Here is a 15076-nt window from a genome sequence, read left to right on the forward strand (position 1 = left end):
GGCAGGATTTTCTTTGGCAAGTGAGAGATGGGGAGGGCTGCTGGGTCTTTAACGTTTTTTACTACTTCTTTTCCCTCCATTGCTCTGTAGTTCATTGCTCTCTCGCTTTTGAGCAATTTGAGGGGAAACTATGTCCATAAAGAGCTTGAGTACATTCACTAGATTGATGCTGTTTCTCTCCCAGGGATGTGCACAGAGTCCTGCCGGTCCCCCCCACCCGCCTGGCCCCTGCTGTCCCCCCACAGCGTGGGCAGCACCCACTGGGTGGGCCCTTCCCCGGCACCTCGGGGATGCAGGTCCTCTTCCCCCTCACCTCTGCACAAAGTCAGCCAGAGCCGTTCCCAGGCAGGGCTCGGTGCCAGCCCCTGCTCCCTGCTCCCCTTCGGGGCAGAGGAGGCTGCTGAGATAAACAGATTAAAATTTCAAGCAGCCAGAGGTTAGGAGGGAGAAGAGATGCTTCACCTCCCCAACAAGCTCTTCTCCTTGTCGAGGTGACACAGGGCAAGAAACCGGAGAGGTGAAATGCCAGAGTTTATTTTGAGGACAACGACTGAACAAACCGAAGGCAGTGTTTACCAGCGCAGCTCTCCAAGACCTTCAAGTGGAGATCATGTTATTCAACACAGCTCAAAGCACTGGACCAGGAGCTGAGGGGAGAAGGTTCAAGCTCCCTCTTTCCCATGGTCTAATGCTGCAGCTCCAGGCAAGCCACATCCCACCCTTTTGTCCTGCATTTCTTACACACGGACAAGGGAAACACTATTATTGACCTGGACTGCAGTGGAAGACAAACTGCTTTGTTTTGGGGGAGAAAGGGGAGCAGGAGCAGCTGCTGGGACACAGTAAACCTTGAATTGCTCTGCAAGAATCGGCCCAGGTCCAAGAGTTGAGGGGATGACAATGCTGAGAAAAGAAACCCAGGCAGGTTGGGCAGTGTGACACAGGCACTGTCAGAGGAAGCAGAGAAGAATAACCAGAGGCCAGGGCTGGGGAAACATTTGAAGCAGGCAGATGGAGAGAAGCAACTGGGAAGACATTTGAACCATTTGCAAACCAGGAGAACAAATCCGCACTGACTTGGAGCTAAGCAGAGGCCTGGCAGGGAAGAAGCCAGTGGGTCAGCAGAGCCCTTGCACAAATGGGCCACGTCAAATGTTTTTTCTTGCTGGAGTTTATATCTTAAACCAGAGCATTAGCAGCTTCACTGGCAAATGGAAAGGCAAGAATGGCCTCTTGCCATGGTCTCCCCAGGCACAGAGATCCCCACTGGACCCCTGTGCCCCATCATCACCCCAAGGCAGCTCTAGGAGTCTCATTTCAACCAATTATTTTTATAGTGTTCCTCACCACATTCATCAGAGCAGACTAACACCACCCGTGGATACCAGCCCTTCCTGGGCTCCTCAGAGCCCAAAGTGCCAGTAGCAAACCCCAAACAAGACCGACATCAATGCCAGCCTGCCAGTTGGGAGGGCAAGGGCTTTCCCTCGCTCTGGGAGGCTGAGGGGATGCTCAGGGCTCTGCTGGCACAGCCAGCCTGGTGACGGTACCTCCTCACAGCGATGCTACGATCCCACCCACGGGACCTGCCCTCTGCCCGGCCATCCAACCTGCCACTAGCCCAGACCAGCCAAGAGTGAGCAACCTCTGGCTGCATCACCCGAGCCCACGGCGCAGCATTTGCGGTGACTGCAGAACGGCTGATCCCACGCAAGTCTGAGTGTCACAGCTTTGCATTGCTTTGGCTGGTAGAAAACCTGCCACTACAAATGATCCTGTCTCATCACCGAATCACAGTTCAAGGTTTTGTTCATCTCGCATGAACAATCCTTGCCTGCTTCTGCTGATCCAGGTGTCTCTGGAACTCACCTGCCCAAAGAGGGTGGCCTCCGGGTTCAGGCAACAGCCTCCCTTACATTCAATTAGCACAGAAAGCCTGATGAGAAGCTTGTCTGTGCTACCAGGCTCAGCCCTTGAATTTAAACAGTCCCAAAACAAACAACTCAGCCCAAGTCAGCTGCTAACATGGCCTTTGTCATCCAGGTGACTTGAGTGCTTTCACTGCTAATGCTCAGCATGCAGATTTACAGCTTCTGCCTCTTTGTGTGTCCCAACTAAATGAAGTCCCCCGGCATCTCACACAGCTCCTCTTACACAGCCTCCAGATTGAGAAATGTGATATTAATTTTGAGGGGTCAGAGGGCAACCAGCTGGGTGACAGCCACAGCCACCTTGGTCAGCAAAGCCCCCAGGAGCCCAATGTGGTGTCCCCCCACCCCAGGGAAAAGCCGTGCTGGGGTTTCCTACCAGGGGCCTAGCTGGTACAGCCAAAATGTGCTCTGGTCAGACACACTGATCTTTTAAATGGGGAGGGGCCCAGCACAACGCACCCTACTCTGGATCTGCGTGGGATGCATTTCATCTCACAAAGTTTCATTTGGGTTCACAGTCTAGCACTGAGGGAATTAGGGAAATCAGTCCATCTGAACCAGCATGATCATGTATGTTTATGCAGGCACAGCAGGCTGCAAGCCAGGCAACTAGGAATATGTGAAATATGGAAAACTTAAAAATATGCATTTTCAACAAGGGCAAAGATGCCAAAGAATAATTATGGGTGTGGTCAGCTTGTCTGAACATCCAAAAACCTAATGGGCTCGTTTCAGCCCAGAAAACCTGATTTAAACAAATGCAACTGGCAATCCCAGAGCTCATACACCGCGCACACCTCCTTCCAGGAGCAGGACCAGCCTGAAAAACATTTTACCATTGAAGCAGGTAGGAAGGCAGGCCCGATGGCAGCAGCGCACAGCTGCCTCTATGTGTGAGCTGGGGGATGCAGGAAGGTTGTGGAGAGCAGGGACTGGGCAGGCACCCTCCCCAGACCCGCAGTGGGGAGGGGGACGGCCGGGTGGTCGCTGACCCCCTGGGGCAGGCAGCCTGCCACTTTGGCTGCAGTGAGGAGCGAGTTGGGAGTATCCTAGAAGAGAGATGTTGACAAGAGCCTGTGCATCCGTGCAGCCAGAAGGCTGGTGATCTACCCAAGGGCTGCAAAGAGTTTAACTCTTTGCTTAGGACTGTTTCCCCATGCTTTGACATGTGGGCTGAATACTCCTTTACTGAGATGTCCCCAAGCAGCAGCTGGAACAGTAACTGCTCCAATGACGGTGCCAATCGCAGCGCTGCACTTTGCCTCTCAATGCTGCCCCAGGCTGCTGCCTGCGCCGCGCTCAGCTGCCCCCGGACACCCCCACCACCACTTTCAAGTCCTGGGACCAAGCACGGGGATCACCGCGGAGCCACAGCAGCACCACAAAACAGAGGTTTCCTGCACCCAGTCCCAAAAAAGCTCTTGCGGTCTTGTGAAACGGAGATATGAGCTCTGTGGGGGTCTGTGCCCCAATGCCGATGTCCTGAAAACGGCTCTTTCACACTAATTAGAGCGAGGGGGAGCACCCACACCTCCTCCTCCTCCTTCCAACTCGGGGTCCAGGCAAGGGGGGTCTGAGCACCCAGCCTAGAACAGGGCTGGAGCAAACATCCTGTTTATAATGATTTCCTCTGCACAAGAAATCCAGGGACTTCCTCGCTGAAGGCTGCCCCGGGGGGACGCACAGCAGCAACAGGAGCTCTCCCTCCTGCTGTCACCTCAAAGCTGTTATAGATCCCGGGGATCGAGCACTATCGGCATTTTAGTTTTCAATCCATTGGCAGTTGCGACTACACCTCGCAGGCACAAGCAAAATTCACTGCTAGCTCCCGTCACCGAGCTATCTGAGCAACACAACCAACTGACGGCTGCCTTCCAGCCCAGCCAGAGCCCTGCGGTCTCAGCTCCGACACCACCGCCAAGAAACCAGCCGCCGCGTTGGGCTCATTCACAGCTTCACAGAGCCCCACGAGCTGCACGCACAGGAACGGATTTGGTCGGCTGGTTTATAGACAGAGAAACAAACCCGCCTTCAAAATCCTCCAAAAAAAAAAAAAAAAAGGGAACTACCTACTTCTCAAAATCTTCATACCACAGTTTGAGCACTGCTATTTAAAAAATAATAATAAAAAAAAAGGCCCTTTTCTCCTATACCTTTAGTGAAAGAACATAAATGAAGAAGTCTGCATGAAGAAACCACATAATCTTTCCATTTCAAGAAAGTTTTGCATGGGCAAAATAAAATTTAAACTTAAATTTGAAAGCTGAAGTCCACTCAAGTTAAAGGGCTTTGCTGATGACCTTGAATTTTCCCATCCATCCTAATCCTGCCTTTAGGCACAGCAGGACCTGGAAGCACAGTGTAGCCTAAGTGGGAGTAGGACACGCAGAGGGGGCTGGGGCCCTTTTCTGGGCTGCTCAAGTAATAAGTGACTGCCTAGGAGGAGAGGAAGCAGGGTCCAGTGAGCCTGGGGTTGCCCAGGAGAATAAACATACATACATATGTATGAAACAGCTATGGCTTAAATTAAGTGCTCTTAAAGATGCAGATCTTCAAGTAGTACCTGAGTGAGGGGGCACCACACATTGTGAAAAGGCATTATATGACTTTGCAGCTCAGGTCAGCAGATCAGACACTGTGCCAGAAGAATCTCTCCAGCACCTCACACCAGGTGAGGGCCAAAGGGACACAAGCCCAGAAAGCAAACCTAGGATGGATGGGAGCCCAGTGCAGTTTGTGGGTCTAACAAACCAGGAATGGCATCTCCTGCCCAGGTACCAAAGTCCTCCCGGGTAGGACGGAGAGCCTGCTCGCTCCTCCTACCCTGGGCAGGACTGGTTCTGCCTCTTGGATGTGTTTGAACTCCTAGAACTTTCTACAACATTAAAAAAAAAAAAAAATTCTTATCTTGAAAGGTATTTTTACCAAACACTGCACAGTCGCCAAGGGTGGAACAGCTGATGTCCCTGAACTGAGGTTTGCAATTGAAGCCCAGTGGAGAGGAGAGGACACACCCTCAGCCCAGCTCTTATTCATCCGATTGGCATGTCAGAGGACAGAGGCCCATGAACTGTTCCCTCTGCAGCAACACTGGAGAAATGCCTCCTCCAGTCAGAGAGGCAGAGGGAGCGGGGAGAAAAGCCATCAGCTGGGAGAGCTGGGGCAGCTTATCTCGACAGCGGTGGCCTTGGGCAGCCCCACTTTTCCCACGAGCGTGGCAGGCTGGCAGGGCGGCCACCATGTCCCCTTGGGACAGAGGAGCCCTTGGCCAGCAGCCCGGTCACTCCCACGTCACTGGAGGTGGCGGGCGCCTGCAGGCGTTTCCTGTGACTTTGCTGCTTTTGCAGTTGCACAGCTGAATAGCCCGATTGCTCTGGAGTCACAGCGGTGCTCCACAGCACCCAGGGCATTGCTAGATGGGTACACACCATGCTAAGCAGCCACCCAGCCACCTCCCTTCCCACCGAGCCCTGAGCATCAGCACCAGCAGGCACGGGAGGTTGCCTGTGTCCCCCAGCATCCATCTGCCCCCAGATCCACCCTGCCTGGCCCAGGAACTGCTTCAAAACTGAAGTACTTCAGCAATTTCCTCTCCTAAACTGCAGCAGAGGGTTTCATTTTGTTTGTTTAAGCAGCTGCCTGCTGCCAGGGAGAAGGTAACCCGCAGCATCCTGCTGCTGCAGCAGCCTCCGTGGCCCGTGTGCAGGCTCGTGGCTCTGCCACATTCGTGGGGCAACTTAGAGGCGTCATCACCCACAGCGGAAAGCACCCTCTGGCACAGCCGCCAGCAATCCTGCTTGTATTGGCACAGAGGGACTGGGGAGATAAGAAAAGCGCGGTAAAGAAAACTGTGCTCTGTTTATAGACCAAGCTGGTGAAGGGAAATGCTCTCCAGGTTGCCTCCTTGCCAGCCATCACACCCATTCCACCTCCCCTCTCCCCAGGATGCTGAGCTGGCACAAAGCTCCTGGGGGGATGCTGTCATTAGCAGCAGTCACTTCCAACTCGGTGTTCCCCAAGTTTGAGCAGGGCATGTCAGAGCTGGCCTCAGCCACGCTCATTAGAGCTTTTGGTTCCTCTCCATGCAGAGCTGCCACTGCAGCGAAACCGCAGTGGGAGGAGGGTGGCGGGTCCCTGGGCTGTCCCCCTGTGCAGACCCAGGAGGCAGAAGCTGGAGGAAGGAGCCAGGGGCAGATGTGTCTGTGTGGGTACTGCAGCAGGGAGAGCAAGGCTTTCCCGGCATCGCCCACCCGCTTACAGGAAAAGCAGAAGAAACGCAGCAAACAGCAACTGAGCAACCGCTTGGTGATTCAGAGGCAGCACGGCAGGGTGGGGAGCAGAAATCCTTTGCATTCAGCAAAAATGCAACAAAGGGAAAGAGAAAAGAGAAAGAGCCAGAGTGAGTTGGAGGCCCTGACAGCCTCCGGGGTCTCCTGGTGCTGCAGAGTGAGATGAGCCACCCAGTGTGAAGGGTGGATGGGAAGGACAGTTAACAGGGACTCCCACCTACAAAACCTCGATGTCCCCAAGCCCTGTGGGCATCTCCCCACGCTGCCTGCCACTACAGTCACTCTGCTTGCTGGGCCGATCTGCTGAGTCAGTGATGCTGCAAGCCAAAGCCCACCCTTCCTCCCAGTACATCCAGGCGACATACACCACTTCCACAGCCACCTCACACAGGAGGCACCAGCCTGCTCAGCTCCACAAGTCCCAGCACATGGGAGCGAGAGGACCCCGCTCGTGCTAGGGTGTGGGAGCAAAATGGGAAGGAAACGCCCTTACAACGAATTTTACAAAGCTGCTTTTTAGACTACAGCAAGAGAGCAGGCACCGCTTTACTGTAAGGGGATTGCCAAAAGGGGGATGTCTGGATCCTCCTCCTACCCCAGGGAAACCGGTGGCTGGGAGGCGAGCAGGCAGCCGAGGCAGCATCACCTCAGGAGAAAACCGCAAGGCATGTACCACTGCCTGAATTTCAACAGACGGCCACGTTGAGTAACAGCCGCTGCCTTTGCGGCTGCAGAGCCCTTCCCCTCTCCCTGCCAGCCCCCGCTGCTGCCCCTCCCGTGGAGCCCCCAGCCCCGTGGGGGTGGCTCGCCGAGCGCGAAGGCTTCGGCCACGAAACCCGGTGCTGCCCTTCTGCTGTCAGAAAGGGAGTCGCGGCCCGCGGTGCCTTCCTCTACCTCCTCTACAGAGCAAACACACGGGCGGGTGTCCTGGGGTGCTGGCGGCACGCGAGACCTCACACCCCGCTCCCCAGTAGCGTGGCAGAGCCCACCTCGGGAACAGCACCCCTGTGTGAACTACCCCAACCCACTCAAAACATTTCCTGGCTTCAGCAGGGGAGAGTCCCCCCCCTCCAGCACACAGAGCCCAGGGCAGGACTGGGGTTCCTGGAGGCCCCTCACAGCTCAGACCAGCACCATGGCACCCGTAGCACAGGATGACTCCCCTGGCATCGCAGGCAGTGGGGGGAAGGAAGGCAGGAGGGGCAGGAGGAAACGGTCTAGACCTCCCCATCTGCGACAGGGTATGGAGGAGTCACAGCAAGGCGGGTCTCTCCTCCTGGCATTTGGATCATGCACCGTGGGCGAGACAGGCTCCTTCCCGAGCCCTGCAGGAGCGGTGGGAAGCTGAGAACCCAGACAGTCTCTAGGGCTTTTGGTCTTGACTTGGAGGCAGAGGAGACAGAACAAGTCCCGAAAAGCATCCTCCTACAGTCCTCAGTCCTGGTTCTAGAAGAGCAGAAAGTTTCCTGCCCTGTTACCCGCAATGGCTGTGCATTAGCTACTGACCGCCAGCTTTCCCATCCAGTTCTTCAGTATCAAAGTCACCGAGCAGCTTGCTGGTGGCCATCCCACACTACTGCTCAGCCCCGGAACACACATGCCGTGGAAAATAAAGGACCGAGGCAACAGCTAGCTCTGTTTTCAAACTATGCATGTTACTGTGGCACTGAGAAGACTCAGATAAGGTCAGGAGCATCTGAAGCTGGGGCCAAGACCTGCACAAAACCCATGGAGGAGACACGCGTGGTCCAGCAACACTGGCTGCAACAAATACAAAGTGTAGCACAAAGAACATAGATGGCCATTTGCTCAAAAGCTGCCCAGATGAATGATGGATTCAGACCTCAGGCTCCATCCTGAGACTCCCTTGTGCCAGAGGCACGTGGGCACACATAGTCCTGCACACAGAGCAGCCACCTGGGATGTGGATGGCAACCTCCACGTGTACCCCGAGATGCCAGCACCACTTCCACAGCCCAGCTGTGGCCCGGACACATGGGGGAGGCCAGGAGTTCTCCCCACGAACAGCTCCTGTCCAGCCTCACTCATCTGCTGGGGCTTCCACCTGCACCCAACACCTCCAAACACCCAAGCATGGGGTGAAGAGCCACCTCACTTGACTCCATTCCCTGTCCCTCCAAGCTGATCACATTCCCCCAGGCTGACGGGCTGAGCCCATCCTCATGACTCCAGCAAAAACTTTGGACACATTTCTACATCCCAGGACTTAGAAAGGGACTTCAGCTTCTGAGCAACACAAACCCCAGAGGACCGAGCTGCTCCTCGCTGGTGGAAAGAACGCAGTGATATATTTAGGCACAGAAACCGCATTTAGACACGGTCAAGGGGCATGTCCTTTACTCCATCTGTTTGACATCTGAACCCAAGTTCTGGTGGTTAATGGCAAATCTATGCTGTCCTTTTGGCTGCAAGAGGAGGCAAGATGAGCAGTGCCGGATCAGCCCTCGCAGGGCTCCCCTCTTCCCTCCATAGCACAGGGGCATGCAGGACCACAGGCACTGGTTTTGGGGAGCACCACCTTGGTTTTTACACACCACTTGGTCAGATCTTCTCTCTCCTTTAAAAATCAAGGGCTGTGCTGACTGGTGAAATTTTGTTTGCAAGTGTGTCAAATCGCCCCGTTATCTCAGCCAGCCTGCCCTGCTCCGATTGAAGTCCAAGGATAAGTTTACATTACAGAGCAGAGGGAGGAAGCAGATCTAATTCCTGCGCCCGCTTCACTTGGCACTTTCCCCATCACCCTCTTGCCCCACGCTTTTCAACCACCACATGCCAAAGGGCTGGAAGAAAATGAGGAACGGATTACGCCCGTGTTTCTCATAAACCGGGTGGGTTGATTCATAGCAAGGCCGTGCTGCTCCAGCTATTTGCTGAAGGCAGGGCAAGACACTACAGCACCCTGCTACGCATCGAGGACACTCACCGTCCTTCCCAACCTCATTTCTAGAGCCCCACAAGGCCAGTGTGCCACCAACACAAGAGGGGACGAACACACAAGAACCACCAGCACCTGCAAAAGCCACCAGCTCCGTGCTCCCCTCCAGCTGCAGCCAGCGCTCTGCAGACACTGGAGAGGCCATAAAACAATACAGAAGCCACTAGAAGCCTCTTTGCTGCCACAGCAGAGCACAAATGTCAACAGCTTGCCTGACATGGCAAGTATGCTGTAGGTGGAAGCTAAATAATTAGCTCTCTGTAAGAGAGTGCTCCAAGCTTGCCAATTTTTCCTTTCAGACAAGGACACTATTCAGAGACTTTAAATATAATAAAACTTTTCTCTCCTCTTTTCTGAACAAAATAACCTATAGAGAAAAATATTTGAAATAACAAAAAAAAAAAAAAAAAAAAAAAAGGCCTGTTCGCCTGTTCCCATAACGAGTGGGGGAAAGAAGATGCAGGGCAGCAAGTGAAGAAATCTAAGGTTTACTGAGTTTCAGAGCAGGAAAGCTTTATCAAGAACAAAGATAACACTGCATACTCCTCTCAAAATGCAAAGCTCCCTGCTGATCACAGGGAGACTGGAGATGAGTTTTTCATCATTCTGAGATGACAAAATATTTCCTTGAACTACACACCTCCCCTCCCCCCCAGGCTGGCAGAAATATTCCCATACTGAAATTTTGGCAGAACAAATTGAAACTCCTTTTAGTTTAACCAAATGGTTTTGACATTGCAAAAAGCATCCTTCCCCTTGCTAGAATCACACTGGGCATTTAGCTTCTTTTGACAAGGGCTGATATCCGACCTCTTTGAATTCACCATCCCATCTTGCTAATCAGCATCCCAAAGGAACAAGAATCCAAGAATATCCATGGCCAGCAAACAAACTCTCATGAGATGCAGGACAGAGAGGGTCAGCCTGGCCGCAACCAGGCGGTGGTACTTGGGATGTTGAGTGCTGCAGGAAGGGTTAACTGCAACGTGCACAGGCTCGTTCATGAGCTCTCCCTTCAGGGACCAGACCGCCACCAGCTCCAAGCACTCAGGGCTCCCAGCGTCACGTCACGCTCTGTGGAGCAGGGACAGTGGGAGGAAGGCCAGCACTTGTTTTCTGTAGAAACCAGAAAAACACCCCGGTGACGGCTCTTTGCCTGGACATGGGGCAATGCCTTTGCTGCTTGGAGATCCCCCTTCTCCCACCAAGCTAGTCAGCATTTAGAGGCCACTCAGTTCACCAAAAGCATTTGTTACTGCATGGGCAGCAGAATGTAAAAAATCCTTTCAAGTAGCTAAAAGGAACAAGTTGCTTCTTCAGTTGGAAGATTCACCAACCTCAAGTGCCCCAAGTCAGTGCCAACATCTAAAATAGATGATGCATTTCAGAAGGGCAGAGCTCACCGTGAGAGCTGGAGTTTGACCCAAGACAAGCTTCCTGATGTCTTTTATTAACAGCCAGCAGTTCCAACACCGCCTCAAAGACTCACCTGGCCAGGAGGATGACTCACTGAAGGGGTAGCAAAGGACTTTACAGGTTTTGCACTCCTGCCTGGCATCTCCTTAGAAACAATTATTTGTTCTGATCATCCCCAGATTCACAACACAAGGTGCCTGGATCCATCACACAAGATGAGAGTATTGCTATTTAACTGTTTCACTGATGCCTTTGAAGTCAATGGAAACTACCCTAAGTCATGAGGTCTGCAAAAGGCCATCCCTCCCTCCCAAACTACAACTTTCAGGATATATCTGGAATAAAATAAAGTCGTCTAAACCTGAAATTTATCACTTGTTCCAGGGCATAGGCTGAAGCTGGGTTTCAAGGGCACTGTCTCCTATACACAGGTAAGTTCATAAATATTCATTTATATGCAAACATTATTCCTTAGCATTTCCCTGGGTAAGCCAGCCAAGTGCGAATGTGGCTTATTGAGATTCTTTTCTAAACAAAGTTTTAAAGTGCTTTGAAAACTGATTTGCCTATAGGCTTCTTGTCTGCTCCTTTCTTTTCATAAAACCATGACCTTATGCTTGTAACTCTGGACTGGGATTTAGCACATAAGACTTATTCCCAAGTACCATTTACCTACTAGGTAAACTTTATGCAAATTATTGTCTGTGTCTCCGCTCCCCCTTCTAAGGACCAGGATAATGACACCAGGTCTCTTTATAAAAGCATTCCATGGTGTATAGATAACAAGGGTATGTAATCACAAGGCATTATTATTGCTTCAATAACCTTTTCTTGCAACGTTATCCTGTATAAAGGGCGGTAGACAAAGGCTTCTATTCTAGTTTGCCATTTGTCATGTTGCTAACTGTAGAAGTGCTCTTGAACTTGGCTGGGCTATGGTAATTTGCCTGCTGCACAAGTCGTTCTTGGTGGTTGATCAAAATCACTGTTTCCACCCCTGTTTTAAGGGAAAGCCCCAGTTTTACCCAGAGTAGGATTTCCAGCAACTTGCCAGGAGTCTGAATGCTAAGGCTCACTTTCACAGGACAGAGCTGATATTCTGGTCCCATGCAACCTGCTGCCCAGCTTTATAGCAGAGAGGAGGGCAGAGGAAAACTCAGACCTCCATCTCTTTGGGGAAGGCAGTAAATAACCTGCATAAGGGCAAGGCAGAGAGAAGCCTTACTGCTTTGCAGGCAGACGGTGGGTGGCAGGGCGGGAAGGGAGGGATGCCACCCAGATACCAGCTCCACAGCGTCCTGGCTGGTGAAGACACAGTCCCAAGGTTGAAGCAGAAGTGATCACCCACTCAGGCCAATTATGCTACTCTGAACAGTAAATTGCTTGACCCTGGAAACCCAGGGAAGCATCAGAAGAACCACTGGGCTACCTTGCTTTTTCCAGTTTCCAGATGATGTGCATCCAGCTGACTCCAAGGATGGGGAGGAGACACAGGGATATTCCTGCTGCACTCCCAGGCTCCTGGGGCACAGCGATGCCTTGTCCTGGTATGTACAGATGTCTGCCCACATCTGCTCCTCACCTACCCACTCTGCAGAAGTTACTGGGGTTGTTTTGCAGTTCTGCCTGAATTCTGGACTGGTAGGAATTTAGAAACCGGTCCAGCAAACATCACCCCCACACCAGTTTGCCCAGCAGGGCTTATGTCGCAGCAGCTCATGGATACCAGAGCATAGTCCTGCCAGCACAGTGTTGTGTGCTCTCGAGGCACAGCCAAATCTGGCATGGATTTAAATTTCTGCAGTTGGGGCAAGAAGGAAGAGAAAGCAAAGGGTTGATCCTCTAGGCCGCTGGTTAGCTGGTTCACAGGTTTGGGATCACTCTGTTTTTCTGGGTCTCTCTTCAGCTGTGCTCAAGCACTACACACAGTTTGACATTTGCAAGCTGCAAAAAAACGTTCAAGCACTTTGGGGGGAAGTTTGGCACAAAGCTTCAGGAGTACCAGGCCAAGAAGGAAGGGCCAGTTTAGACTGCAACTTTCCTGCCAAAGTGATATTTTAAAGGGACATGAATGGCCCTCAGATTCCTCAGAGACAGCTGACTGAGAAGCCTGGTGAGCCCTGGTCTGGTACAGCATTCACATGAAGGGGTCCCTGCAGGCATCCAGCCACAGCTCAGGCTGCTCACCCTGCAAGACATCCCTGCAAGTTGCAATAACCTCCCTTCACTAAAAAAAACCTCAGAGAATCTGATACTGTTATCAGATTTCTTTTCTGTTTGTTTTAAAGAAAAGGTATTTCCAACTCAAGAGAATTAAAAGCTGCAGATGCTTTACATAGCCCAGCAGTCTAGTGCATGGGATAAGGAACATTTCTTTATGGTACAGGATTTTCAAGAATGCCCAAATCTCCAGTCAGCATTCATATCAAAGCGGTAGCAATACAAAAAGTCCCTGGCTAAACAGGTCAGGGCCTGCCCACAGAAAATGCAAAATGCTTTTTTAAGGGAAGTACAAAGACTAGCTACAAAGCTGGTGTCTATCTGCAAGCTACACAAGTTACATACCCACACAGTGGGCCAGTGAGAAGAAACTCTAAGCTGATTAATTTAACCATCCCCAAAATGCTCCAGCAAGGGTTACCTGCACAGTACAGCAATTTTTGCTTTGATCTCCAGGAAACGTCTGTTTATTCAAAAGCCCATTTGCTATAGCAACCACGGTTTATAGAAAAGGAGGGAGGGGGAAGAGAATTCCCCAGTGCTTCGCTAGAAGAGTTGTACCACCAACGGCAGAGTCCTGTGGTTAAACACCTGGGGCCAAATGACATTTCATTTCCAGAGAAGCCTGCAGACTCGATGCTGGAGCATCCTGACAGGCAGGAGGGTCCCAGGTTTCCTGCCCTCCTCTGTGGATCAGCGGCCGCAGTGTGTTGGGATGTCCGGCGGAGGTGCCCACCGTCCCCTGGGAGCAGAGATCTCCTGCAGGAACGCTGGAGTTCGTCACTCCAAATGAGACTCTCCTCCCCCGGTCATCTTACTGCTCCTCTGTCTGCAAGAGGAGACACTTGGAAGCAGCAGAGATATTCAGAAGCAGGAGATCAAAAGTTCCACCCCTCCTTTGAGGTTTCAGTCTTTTTGTGTTGTTTTGGAAGGGAGAAGGAAAAAAAACCAACAGCACAACAAACCACACAGCCCTCAAGAGGGACACAACACACAAGGTCTGTTGTTTTTCTTTCACTAATAATTATCAGCACAAATTCAGCAACATTGATTCCAAGCATTCAGAACCCATACCTTAGTGCCAATCCTCACCCACAAAATAGCCTTAAAAAGGCCATTTTTAAAAGTTGCATGTATATTGGGTGAGGGAGATTTGCCTTTGTGCTTCCAAGCCCTACATCACACTTCAGGAAAAAAAAGACTTTAAAATGTGGCCCAGCCACAGGGACTCAAACCAGATTTTTTTTTTTTTAATAATATGAGATTCTAAGCTTTCATTTGATGCCCCCACTTCCAACAGCTGGGATTTATGCAAAAGAACATCAAATGCCACAGAGCTTATAATAAAAAAATAAAATCATGAAAGTTCCCACCACTGCAGTTTTGCAAGCCTCCCTGGGCAGTTTTCAACCAGCACAAGACTGCTTGGCCTTTGCCAAGAGCAAAGAAAGATGGAAAGGGAATGATAAGATAGCAACTGCTGGTGAGGGCACAGCATCTCTGCAGTGTACTTGTATGCTGAGGAAGTTCATGCTGGATGCTGTCATCTGACCAGTTATATTTGCAGGGACACACTGGGGCCCCCAAGCCCCTGCCCATGGCTCACAGTGGGCTTCTGCTCAGTCCCACACGAGAAGTGGGGTTCTCTTACTTCAGCCTGATGCCAATCAGGTATGAAAGCAAGAGGAATTTCCTGGTTTATGCTTTCATTTCAGTGCTATGGATTTCAAAGCATCTGCTGTAGGATAAGCCATTTCCCTTTGCACAGAAAGGTTTTTTGCTCCATAAATACTGCATGTCACCTTCTGGTTACTGAAGTGCAAATCCAAACCCTGGCAGAGAAGCTGCAGGGACCTAATGCAGCTTGGGGAAGGGGGCAGGGGGGGTGGCAAGGAAGCTTCTGCAGCAGCAGCCATCACCAAAGGCCAGGTTTCCTCACATATTTTCCTTGTTAGTTCAAGATTCAGAGAACAGTCAACAGACTGATTTAACAACAGCCCTTCTCAGCCCTGAGCCCCTCTCAGTGCCGTTGGCTGAGACTGCTTGTGGCACAGAGCAAGCCGTAAATTTTTCGGAGCCAAAGAGCTCCTGCCATCCAGGAGGCTGGGCACATCCAGACCCCTTGCCAGCCTGTCTATGTGCTCCCACTCCTGCCCCTTTCTCACTTTGAACATTGTCTTTCCCCACCTAACTGTGAGGACGAAGAAACCACAGCAGATCGCGGACCAGACACACACCTGCAGCAGTTTTACACAAAGCCCGAG

At 51.6% G+C, this 15076-nt stretch overlaps 1 protein-coding gene across 1 annotated transcript in view; it reads right to left on the bottom strand.

Moving 5' to 3' along the window:
• Window positions 1-15076, bottom strand: part of STK10 (serine/threonine kinase 10) — a 52319-nt gene that overhangs the window by 21961 nt on the left and 15282 nt on the right. The gene's annotated exons all lie outside the window — the stretch shown is intronic.

Source organism: Tyto alba, unplaced genomic scaffold (assembly GCF_018691265.1).
Source record: "Tyto alba isolate M040663 unplaced genomic scaffold, T.alba_DEE_v4.0 Super-Scaffold_17, whole genome shotgun sequence".
Lineage (NCBI taxonomy): Eukaryota > Metazoa > Chordata > Aves > Strigiformes > Tytonidae > Tyto > Tyto alba.